This window comes from Acomys russatus, chromosome 7, assembly GCF_903995435.1.
Source record: "Acomys russatus chromosome 7, mAcoRus1.1, whole genome shotgun sequence".
NCBI classification, from domain to species: domain Eukaryota; kingdom Metazoa; phylum Chordata; class Mammalia; order Rodentia; family Muridae; genus Acomys; species Acomys russatus.
In genome coordinates, this window is record NC_067143.1 from 18,551,668 (window position 1) to 18,564,493 (window position 12,826).

Here is a 12,826-nt window from a genome sequence, read left to right on the forward strand (position 1 = left end):
AAGGTGAACAAATAACTGCACACAGTACATAAAAGCATGGTGACTGTAAAAGGTGCAGAAAAGCCAAAGGGTGACAGATAACAAACACCCTGTGCCATGAAGAATGACACAAGGCTAGTGACCCAGGCTTTTCTATTTGTCTCACATATCTTTTCTCTATTTGTCTCGCATATTCTAAAGCATGTTCCAAAGAGGACTATACCACAAATATAGGTGAAGCCAAAACAACTCCCCAGAACTCCCATTATCTCTACAAAAACAACACAGAGACAGTAGCCTGCCCCCAGAAAACTGCAGAAACCAAGCCCCATCATCCCAGACACAGTCAAATCTGACCTTCGATTTTTTTTCAGATGAAAAGGAGAACCTCTTTCTTGTACATGGTTAAAATGATGCTAGAAAAAGGCCAAATGAGGGTGCAGGACTTGGTCTTCACCTAGTAGTAACAAGTTGCCATCTGTAGTATCAGTGAAGGACACTCAGAAAACTGGGACTTCACTGACCCTGCGGCAGTCACAAAAGGCCTTTTTAAAAAAATTTGTTCACTTTACATTCTAATTGTAGGAGTTTCCCTAGTTGCCTCTGGATCCTACCCTCCCTTCCCTCGACACCCCCCCCAACCCGAAGTCTTCAGAAAGGAAAGCCCTCCTCCCTTAACATCTGACCTCAGCCTATCGAGTCTGATCTGGACTACCCATATCCTCTTCCTCTGTGGCGTGGCAAGGCGGCCCCACCAGGGGTAAGTGATCAATGTGTGGGGCCAGAGTCCATGTTAGAAATAGTCCCTTCTCCCCATATTATGGGACCCACAAAGAGACTGTGCTGCCTATCTACTACATCTGAGTAAAGGGTCTAGGTCTATACCATGCATGGTTCTTGGTTGGTGCATCAGTCACTGCAGCATCCCCCTCCTCCACTAGGATTTGTTGGCACCATTGATATCCTTTTGGAGCTTTTGTTCCCCCATGAGGTCCCTCTATTCCTGAAGTCTTCCATAAGACTGCCTGTGTTCCACCCACCCCTGAGTTTGGCTCTAAGTCTCAGCATCTGCTTGGATCTCCTGCTGGGTGGAGTCTTTCAGAGGACCTCTGTGGTAGGCTCCCTTCCTGTTTTCTTCTCTTCAACTGCTGCCAGTCTCTATTCTATTTGCCACCTTGTTATTTAGTTTCTTTAGGTCTGTATATTATAGTGTGGTAATCCTGCATTATTTGGCTAATATCTGCTTATGTGTGAGTATATACCATGCCTTTCTTTTTGGTCTGGGTTACCTCACTCAGGATGACCTTTTCTAGTTCCATCAATTTGCCTGCAAATTTCATATTTCCTTGCTTTTAATAGCTGAGTACTATTCCATTGTGTAAATGTACCACAGATTTTTTAATCCATTCTTGGGAAGTCCAAGTGGATTAAAGATCTCAACATAAAACCAGACACACTAAATCTACTAGAAGAAAAAGTGGGGAAGAGCCTTGAAGTCATTGGCACAGGAGACAACTTTCTGAACAGAACCCTAATAGCTCAGGCTCTAAGATCAACAATTAATAAATGGGGCCTCATGAAATTGAAAAGCTTCTGTAAGGCAAAGGACACTGTCAACAGAACAAAATAAATGACAGCCTACAGACAGGGAAATGATCTTCACCAACCCTACATCTGACCGAGGACTAATATCCTAAATGTATAAAGAACTCAAGAAATTAAACAACACCAAACCAAATAATCCAATTTAAGAATGGGGTACAGAACTAAACAAGAGAAATCTCAACAGAGGAATATTGAATGGCTGAGAAACACTTAAAGAAATACTCAAGTCCCTAGTCATCAGGGAAAAGCAAATCAAAATGGCTCTGAGATTCCATCTTATACTTATCAGAATGGCTAAAATAAATAAAACTCAAGTGACAGCACATGTTGACAAGGATATGGACAAAGGGGAACACTCTTCCATTGCTAGTGGGAGTGCAAACTTGTACAACCACTTTGGAAATCAACCTGGCACTTTCTCAGAAAATTGGGAATAGTTCTACCTCAAGACCCAGCTATACCACTCCTGTGCATATACCCAAAAGATGCACCACCATATAACAAAGATATTTGCTCAACTATGTTCATAGCAGCTTTATTCATAATACCCAGAATCTGGAGCTCTTGTCTTTAAGGTATTAGTGGAAGCTGCATAAGAAGCCAAGGCATGACCTCTACCTGACAAGAAAAGCTGACACCTCTTTCCTCCACTTACTGTCTCACAAAGTGATGCCCAAAGTGTCCAGGATATAACGTCCCTTTTGTCTATTAGATAAAATCTTTAAAACAAATTGAATTCTGCAAGTGTCTACAGTCTCAAATGTTAAGGCTGTCATCACACAGGATCTGGAACCTAAAGCAGAGAGATTTCCCTACTTTACTGTAACTCTATATGATGTCACCACCAATGTTAAATGCCTTCATTTACGACTTTCATTTTCTGACTATAAAAAGCTCATGTAACTACTTCTAGAGTGGAACATGTCATTCAGGGGGAAGAATCTATCCAAGATTCTTCTGAACCATGGTAGCTCATGCTTGGCTCAGAATAGACTCTGTCTTATTCCATTAAACATAAACTCAGAGAGAGAGAGAGAGAGAGAGAGAGAGAGAGAGAGAGAGAGAGAGAGAGAGAGAGAGAGAAGAAATACCTAAGACAGTCTTAACTTTAAGAAGAAAAGAAATGTGGTAGATGTTGAGACTGAGGTGGTACATACTAGAATTCTGGAATTCTCTGACACAGCTTTTAAAATCACTCTGGAAACTATGTGTCACAGAGCAACGAGGAATGTCCCCGAAACGAAAGAGAATAAAGTTCTCAGCAATAAATAGTAGATAAAAGAGAAGCTAAATGGAAAATTGGAACTGAAAATATAGAATAACTGGGGTTAGAAATACACAGGCAGGGCTCAATAGCAGAGCAGAGAAAGCCACAGAAAGAACGGTGGTTTTGAAAGTGGAATGGAAATTATCCAGTCTAAACAATAAGGCCAAAGAGAAAAATATCTTTTAAAATGAGAATAAAGACTTGGATGAATTTAAGATGACAGTGAAAGATCTAGTAGTATTTATGTTGAGAAAGTCTCAGAAACAGGATGTGAAAAAACAAAGTGGAAAAATTAGTTGAAGAAGCAATGGCTAAAAGCTCTCAAATTCAGCAAAATGTATGGCTCTATAGAGTAGAGAGGCTGAGTAAAACATAAGATCAACCCAAGCATATCAGGCCAACACTCATCATGGTCAAGCACCTGAAATCTGACTGAAAAGAGAATCTTAGGGCAGCAGCAGTGGGCACGCAGAAGGGGAGTGAAAACAAGGTGCGGAGACATGAGACTTTCTCGGAAACCAGAAGCAGGTGCAGGACTGTGCCTCATGCGTGGAGTGAGCGGCTGTCAGCTTTTTTGGATGAAATAAAACTAAGTGAGCTGATAATCAGGAAAATCACTTCAGGGGAAAGATGCCCCAAGGAAGTTCTTGAAAAGAGAGAATAAGAAAGACGATAATGTTTTTATATTTGAACCAAATGGAAATATTAATACCACTATACCACAAAACTTGATCGATATGTAACAAGAAATATCCCAAAACACCCCAGGACAGATAAACAAAGAGACACTTTCAATACATTAAATAAGCAAATTCTCATTTCCCCCCTAAAATGTGTTAGGCTAACCCATCGGAAGAAAGGCAGGAAAGATAAAACAGGGGAATGAAATATATATATATAACTAAAAATGACTATATGACCATCAGACAGAGTAGACCTTAGGGCAGAGCAAAGTGTGAGAGACAGATGTAAATTTACATAGTGATAAAAGCTCAATCCACCAAGAAGATGCAACAATCAAAAATGTGTTTCCAAAACAAAGAAGCTGTAAAATCTACAATATATTTGCAGGCCTCAACACTTATCTTAGTAAGAGCTGTCCAGACAAGCCAGACAGGCAGTGGAGAGTGCACAGGGATCTTACCAACTATCTGATAACTGGATTTAATTTGAATTTACAAAAGTCGCTACCAACAACAGGAAAAATATTGCCTGTTTTTTTTGTTTTGTTTTGTTTTGTTTTGTTTTTTTGTTTTGCCAGCACCTTTGCACACTGAGCAGGTGTGCATATCCTAAGCCACAGTACAGACCTCAGTAAATTTAAAAGAAGTGAAGCATCCAAGTGTGTTATCTGTCCATAGGGGACTCAAACCAAATGTTGAGTTATAGGACGACAACGGAAAAAGCATCACACCTGTAGAAATGAAAGGCCGATTTCTAATCCTTGACCCAAAGAGAAAGCAACAAGGAAACAAAGAACACAAAAGAACTGAACGAAACTGAGATGTCACAGCAGACGTACAGAGAGAGCTCGGTTGGTGAAGTGCTTGCTATTCAGGCATTCGGACTCACGTTTGATCGATAGGACTTGTGTTGTAAAAAAATAAGAAAAGAAAAGGGCTGGGCATGGTGTCCACAAGCTTAAAATCCCAGTGCTGGGGAGACAATGGCCAGCAAGATATCCCTGAGGTGTGTTGGCCAGGAGCTCCTGAAGAATGACACCCCAGTTTGTCCTCAGCTCCCACACACATGAACATGCACCTGTGAACACACACAGAGCAAAAGATAATCGCTGCATGTGATCTTCTGGAAAAGTGGTAAGAAGAATATTATAGTAGTCGATCTTCCCATTGGGAATGAGGCAGTGTGAAAGCTACCTCTCCTCACACAGTGTTCTACGAGAAAAGAGAGAAGCCAGGTAACAGGTGGAAAGGAAGAAGTGATGAGCACAAATCCATATAATAGAGACAAATAGGAACAATAGTGAAAACCAGCTAACCAGCTATCAGCTTCCTGGATTCCTAACAATTCCTAACAATTCAACAAACTAAGAAATGATTCTGGGTGGACCTACTGACCTACAGAGCAGCTATCAAAGGGATGGCATGGAAGGAATGCAAACCTGACACATTAACAATTTACATGAAATGCATTTATTCCTTCAAATCCATAGATCTCCCAAACTCAGCCAAAAGATAATGGTAAACTGATGAGCCATAAAATAATCCAACAAAATCTCAGCTGATCCTTTAGAAATTTTTTCCCAAACCAAATATTTAGATTCTGGTGGTTGCCCAGAATTTTTTCAAATACTTAAAGTAGAGTTGATAGAAATTCTACTCTCTCCCAGAAAACAGAAGAGGAGCTAACAGTCACCATGTCAGTGTATTTACTATTCTGCCATCTAAAGCACACAATAACTGTACAGAAAAAAGAAAATAGGGCAAAATCCCCAAACTAATGCATCTACCTTCCCTCATGCAATCGGATAAAAATTCTAACAGACGAGCACAAACAATAATTCAGTGGTAACCATGAGAAAACACACACACAACAGGTATGGTTTGTTCCATGTGTAAATAAAAAGAAACACCTCAACGTTTGTAATTTTTTATCAATAAAAGCTGCCATATCGACAAGCTAACAAAGAGAAAGTACATGGTCATATGAATTCATGCAGTGAATACAAGTGACAGCTTTTAACGTCCATCTTTAATACACATGTTCAGAAAGCTAAACTAGAGGGAGCTTTCTCAGCTTAATACAGAGCAAAATGCTACGGCTAGCATTATACTTAATGGCAAAAGACTGAACATATTCTCCTAAGATCTGGAACAAAAGGGTGTTGGCACTTTTTGGACATAATACTGAATGTATTAGCCAGGAAAGTAAAGAAAATAAGAGCATGGATCAGGAAGAAACAGAACTGACCCTATTACTTGGTGACATGAAAACCTCTGGGAATTTCCATCCAAAAAATAAAAGTGAACTACTCTGAGAACCGGTGAAAGCATTAAGATCAGAAGATACACTGCCTGCCGGCATGCAAAAATGTGTGCATATGCGCAAGCAATTACTGTAGAGAGAGAAAACAGAGCCAGTGTGGCTGTGCTCCAATGAAGCTTTAGTAAAGAAAGCTGACACAATGGAGAAAGCCTGGACACAAGATGCTGGTGAAAGAAAACAGGCCTTGATCATACATGAGAAGACAACTCTGCCCCTCAAAAATGATATGTAAATTTTTACAGATTTTCTACCAAAATCTCAGCTTGGATTTGTATTTAGAGCCTTTGGGGAATTTATATACAATGGTCAGAGAACTAAAATATCTGAAAAAAATCGAAAGTAAAATGAAATTATGATAAGCATTCCACTGGTACGTATTAGTCTGGGTTCTCAAGAAACAATTTACGGAATGACTCTGTCTCTGTGTGTGTGTGTGTGTGTGTGTGTGTGTGTGTGTGTGTGTGTGTGTGTGTGTGTGTGTGTGTGCATATACACTTTATTAAAATGGCTTATAGGCTTTGATCCAGCTAGTCCAGCAACAGCTGCCTATGAATGGAAGGTCCAAGAATCCAGTAGTTGTTTAGTCCATGAGGCTGGGTATCTTAGCCAGTCTTCAGTACATGCTGGAATCCAATCCCAAAGAAGTAGGCTCTAATGACAGTGGTGGAAAGGACTTGTGAGAGACAGTGAGGGCAAGCGAGAGAGAGAAGAGAGAGACAGAGAGACAGAGACAGAGACAGAGACAGAGAGACAGAGATTCCTTTTTTCCATGTCCATCCTTTATACTGGCTACTAGCAGGTTTGGTCCAGACTAAAGGTAGTAAAGATCAACACTAGAAGTGGGTCTTTCCACTTTAAATGATTTAACTAAGAAATTATCCCTCACAGGTGTGCCCAGTCATTTGTGGTTTGGTTAATTCCAGGTGTGATCAAGTTGACACTCAAGAAATGCCATCACATGTTTCTAAGAGCTAAAGCAAAAACAACAATGTATCGTCAACGACAGGAAAGACATAGGCACTGACAGAGAAAGCTGGACTGAACATCCAGGAATGGAGCCAGCAAACATGGTCAGCTGATTTCTGCAAGAGTGTGAAGCACTTTAAAGAAGAAATTTAGGGTTTTTTTTCCTTTTTTAATGGACCTGATGGAAACCCACAGATAAAAAGATAAACACTGCTCTAAACTACACTTATTCTGTAATAACTGACAATAACTAGCATTATGGTCAATGGGCTTAAATGTAAAACTCCTAACTATAAAGGGGCTTGGAGGGAGGAATAAAGTTAGGGCTGAATCTTTGAGATTTAAAGCTAGGCAAAGAGTCTTAAAGCATGAAACTAAAAACATAGTCCAATAAAGTTTGATATAATAGACTTTATTTTTAAAAAAGAAACACACACACACACACACACACACACACACACACACACACACACACACAGTTTATGTAAGAAGGTTCATAGTAGTCCCATCCGTAATACTTAGAAACTTTACATCTCCCATGTAAATGTTTAAGCAAACTGATGCATTCACTGTGGACCTTTATTCAGTCAATCTCAGAAGATGGAGAACTGCCTGTGTCCATGTATACAACATCCCTGAAATGTCAGTCACAGGGAAGAGCTGATTAGTGATATACAGGGTTAAGGCAGGCTCTTGGGGATGTAATTATAACGGAAGGATGACGTATCTTTGCAGGGATCAGAACATTCTTAATTGTAACGACAGTTACCTGACTCCACGTATTTGATGGCCATGCCTAGAATTGTACACAGACAAATGTATGTAATCAAGGCAAGGTGGAAAACACATACAATCCCAGCACAGAGGCAGGAGGACTGATGCAAGTTTGAGGACAGATATGTGGATGTGTAGTAAGTTCCAGACCAGCTGGGGTTATATAGCAAGACCCTGTCTCAGAACAACAAAAATGAAAGCAACGCATGTATGCAAACACAGGAAATCTGATTAGCTCTGTGTGTTTTAACTGTTTCAACTTCTTGTGTTTGATATAATATTTGAGTTAAGTAAATGTTATTACTGAGGGGCTGGAAAGATGGCCCAGAGGTAAAGAGTGCATACTGTTCTTGAAGAAGACCCAAATTCAATTGTTAGCATCACTTGTGGATGACTCACAGCCACCTGAAACTCCAGTTCCAGGGGACCCAACATCCTCTTCTGGACTCCATGGCCATATTCATAAACTCACACAGACAGACATGCATGTACATAATTAAAAGAAAAAAATATAAATCTTTAAAATAATATTATTAAGGAAAATTAGCAGATGTGTCTCTTTGCTCTTTTTTTTCTCAATTTCTTATAATCTAGTATACAACACAATGGAATATTAATGCATATGTTTAATGTTACCATTAAGAGGAGAGTCTGAAAATATGAAAAGCATTTCTGAGGACTGAGAAATGCTTTTATCATCACCACATGGACTGCACTAGGTGGGTGGACTGAAGGATGATATACAAAATGAAATTTTGTTTTTTACATACGTAGGCTCAGAAATTAAACTACTTGTATTATCCATGACCATAGTCCTTATCTTCTAAAATCTGATTTTTTTGTTTTACCCTAATTCTGAAATTCACTGACAAACGAGGCCAACAAAGCCACCATAAAAAAATGACAACATCCAATGAGCAAATCAGAAAACACAGCCTTCAAAGCACAGGTGTCCAGTAGGCCAACAGACAGTGGACAGAAAGCATAGGACTGGTTCATAACAACGTAAGAAGTGTCAGCTGCAAGTGGAGTCTACACTGTGTTCTGCCTACAGAGAGTACCGCAATAAGTGTTAGAGGCACAACACACCTCTCCTATCGACTACAGAAGTGTGTGGAATCCTGCAATGGCTCATTAAAGTCGAGTATTGATGCATCCATGGGAGAAATGAGCAGCACAGCCAGTGCAAAACAGAAGCATTAAGATGGTTAAATTTGAGGTCCAGCTCCTACTTCCCTACCAGCCCTGTGGTGAGAGCACTATTCATCATGCCCTTGGTTTTCTAGGGACGGCAGGAGGGAGAGGAGATTGCAATTGAGGTTAGTGCATGGGCTGGAATTCACAGCTTTCAGCCACCCTGATTCCTCCTAGCTTCCACCTAGTTAAAGGAATGCAAGCTGATCTCCATGCTCAGCAGGGCTGAGTCTCTCACAATTGGATCCAAGGAGACCACTGCAGGTGGCAGATGACTGAGTTTCACATCCCACACCTGACATATCAGAGCCTGTATAACACAGAGCAATCTCCAGGAGCTTCCCAGAAATATCAGAACAGGAAGCAGAAGTCACAGTGAGCTGCAGCCTCTCAGAACAGAGTAACGAGGTTCAAAGGACCAAACAAGAATTCTGGAGCACATTGTGGTGGTCAAGGCCACTCTGAGATCTCTTACCCATCACTTGGTGGACACGGACTGCAGATGGGCCTTGGCGAGCGGTACCACAGTAATGTCGCACTTTTAGAACCTTGACCCTCAGACCCTCATTTGGCAGTCCTCCTTCAGCACAAGCTGTTCCCCAGCACACACTGGCGCCAGGAATGGGGTGTGGGGAGGAGCACACATCTGTTCCTGAGCTGTTTCACTGTTGAGTCTCCAGCTTGCAGTCTCCTAAAATGATCTGCAGAGTTTACACCAGATTCTTCCCCTCCATATTTTATGGTCACCAGCTCTAATGAAATTGAGGCATGCTCCATCTCAATTCACTGAGCATTCTTGGACAGCCAACTCAGCTGTTAACTCATCCATGTTGCACCTCCTATCAGTCCAAGCTCATCAGCTGAGTAATCAGCTAGAAATAATAACATCATCACTTCCTTCTCATAATATTGAAATCTCTTATTTTTAACTTTCTCATTCTGGTGCTCTGGCTTGGGCCTCCATCACAGAGATAAGCACAGAGAGCTACGCTATTCAGAGACCTCCAGCAGACACAACCGAAAGAATTAACATGAATACAGGGACTTAAAAGGCTGATTTCCATGTTCAGAGGGTGGACAGTCCGGTGGGGTAGGGGAAAACCAACAGATGTTCCATCAAAGCTGAGATCTAAGAGTAACAGGTACTAATGATGTGGCCTTAGTCTGAGGCTAAAGCCTGCAAGCCCCCTCGGGTGTCTCCAGCAAGCCTAGATTTGAAGGCTAATGAGTCTGCAGCCTGATGCTCCAGAGAATGGCAGCTGCATCACTCATCCCACACAACTATGGCAGCTTCTGTTCTGCGGCTCTCCATCCCAGCCAGCCACAGCCCATCCGGTGTCACTCACCTGCAGAGCAAACCTTCCCCTCCATTTCCCGGTTCGCTTTCCCACTGCCTCTGAACCTAGCCCACCTCGCCACTTCTCAACCCAGTGGGTACACATGTGAAGTTGACCATTATATTACTAAACTCAGTTTGGACTTGCTATGCAGAAAGCCATACTCTGGTTGGCTCAAAGCACAGCTTCTTAACCATTTCCTACTTGCGACTCTCTCTCACACAACAGTTTTACACAACCCTGCGTAGATAGGCATATAAATTATGTGTATGAGCCAAACATTTAATGACTTAAAAATCAAAGAGCATTGTATGTTTTCTGATAGGGTCTCACGTAGCCCAAGTCAGCCTTGAACTCACTATCTTGCTAAGAACGGCCTTGAACTCCTGAAACCCCTGACTCCCCAGCCCAGGTGATGGGATTGTAAAAAATGCATTGTTAAATAATTACTTACATTTTACTACTCATTGGAGATGAAAGTATACTGGCATACTAATGGAAGAGATATGCTTGCTCATTTTTAATTATTTAATTAAAACATTTAATTATTAAATCTTGGCAGAACATTCAGTACTACCTACTACTACAGGTCACAGAGAATTTTCACCATTTTTCAGTTGATTGATATTTTGATTTCATAATCATAAATGTTGAGAATGTCACCTCACAAAAATGGTACAACACTGGCAGATGTTATGTCTAGGGTCACATCGGAAATTCTTGGAAATTCCCTAGCCAAAATTCCTTTAACAGCTGCTTTTTTTTTTTTTTTTTTTTTTTTTATGAACCGCAAGTCAGCAACTCTAACGGCAATTTTAAAAAAATCAACCATTTTAACACAGCTCAAAGTTATAGCAATTTGATAAATGCTAGGGTGATAGTAGGAAGACATTAAAGTCTGTTTTGGATAGTTAAGCTGCCATTTCCATAAGAGCAGGAAAGTTACGTAGTTTTAAAAGTCCACAGGTGACCACACACAATGGCCTAGAATCTGACTGCGGGGTTTCTGGCATGCCTTCATCAGCACCAGCTGATTTGACAGCATATATAGTGTCTGTGTGTGCTGTGTTCTGAACCAGCTGCAGTGAAGCTGTGGCATGCAACACAGGCTATAACACAGAGAAACATGACAAATTCACTGTGCGTTTGATGTCTCGGTTAATTTTTAGTTGTTTAGAAACCTTTTATCTGTTGCCAATTTTTCATAATGTCTGTATTCAGTTATCCAACCTGATGGGGCTCATGACACACAGGGTAAGGAGCTGAGACTTAAAAAACAAAGGTTTGTCTCCTGCAGTTCTGAAAGCTGAGAATAAAAGAGGAAGGAACTAGCAGAGCCTGTACCGGAAGAACCCACTCTCTGGTTTGCAGAGACACATCTTCTTCTCATTACATCTGACAGAAAGAAAAGGAATACAACCTTGCAGCTCTTCTCATAAAGGCCCTACTTCCATTTATTATGGGGGCCCCATCCCATGACCTCACTGCCTTCCAATCTCCGAGCCCCTGATACCACCCTATCTTGGAGCTTGGGATTTCAACCCATGACTGAGTTGGGAACACAGATATACAGTTAGAACATTTTACCCCTGTCTAAGATGTGGACCCACCTGACATTCAAGTGTTGGCTGTGTTTGCTATGTTCTTCTGGACAGTGCTTAGCCAATGTTGAGTGCTGTCCTTTCGTGTAATTTGAAGGTTAAATCCATCCTTCTAAGTGTTTCAAGTGTGCTGAAAATAACTCTTATCCTTTGGGTACAGATTCCTCTTTATATATTTTAATCTGTCTTATCTAACACCTCGCCTTTCCTGAGACTGGTTTTAACTGGTTTCACCTTGGTGATGTATTAGTATTGACTGCTTGGCCTCGGAAGCCATATGACTGTGTTACTATGTTTTCTCAAGAGAATTCCCTTTAAGAAATAATGTAGCCGATAGGCAGCTCAGTCTCCATGTAGGTCACCTAGTAAGGGGACCAGGGGCTGTCTCTGCCATGGACTATGTTGCCTGCTCTTCAATCACTTCCCCCTGTGAGGCAGCCTTGCCAGGCCACAGGGGAATAGGATGCAGGCAGTCCTGAAGAGACCTCATAGCCTGGATCAGTTGGTATAGAAAGAGGAATCCCCCTTTCTGAAGATTAGGGAACAGGAATGGGGGGAAGAGGGAGGGAGGGTAGGAACAGGAGGAGACAAAGGAAGGGGCTACTATCGGGATGTAAGGTGAACAAACTAATGGAAAAAAAAAAAAGAAATATGAAATGTCTACCACATCAGCTCATGCACTTTGTCTTAAACCTATCTTTGTCAAATAAAAAATATTAAATCCAGTTCTCTTCTATACTTTGCATACATGACTTTCAAATGTCTCGGTTTTCAATCATAGGATCCCCTTTATTAAAATCTACCTTAGGTTTATATCTGGTAGTTTGATTTTGGTTGGTTTTATAGCCCGTTTTTTGCCTAACGAAAAATTATTTAAATCTGTTTATGTTTTGTGGTTAGTGACTTTTAACTGACCACTGCTTCCCTGTTATTTGTCCTTTTGCCACACTAGTTCTAATGTTGGGAGAAAGAAAACTTTTCTATTGCCCCTTAAAGTTCAGAATTGGAAGCCTGAGGACTAAAGTTACAAACACATATTAGCAAGAGCAAGCATATTTTTATTCATGGATGCATGAGCACACAGCAAAATATGACTT

At 40.9% G+C, this 12,826-nt stretch overlaps 1 protein-coding gene across 1 annotated transcript in view; it reads right to left on the reverse strand.

The window, feature by feature from the left end:
* Positions 1-12,826, reverse strand: part of LOC127191534 (neuronal acetylcholine receptor subunit alpha-7) — a 115,844-nt gene that overhangs the window by 27,874 nt on the left and 75,144 nt on the right. The window lies entirely within an intron of this gene.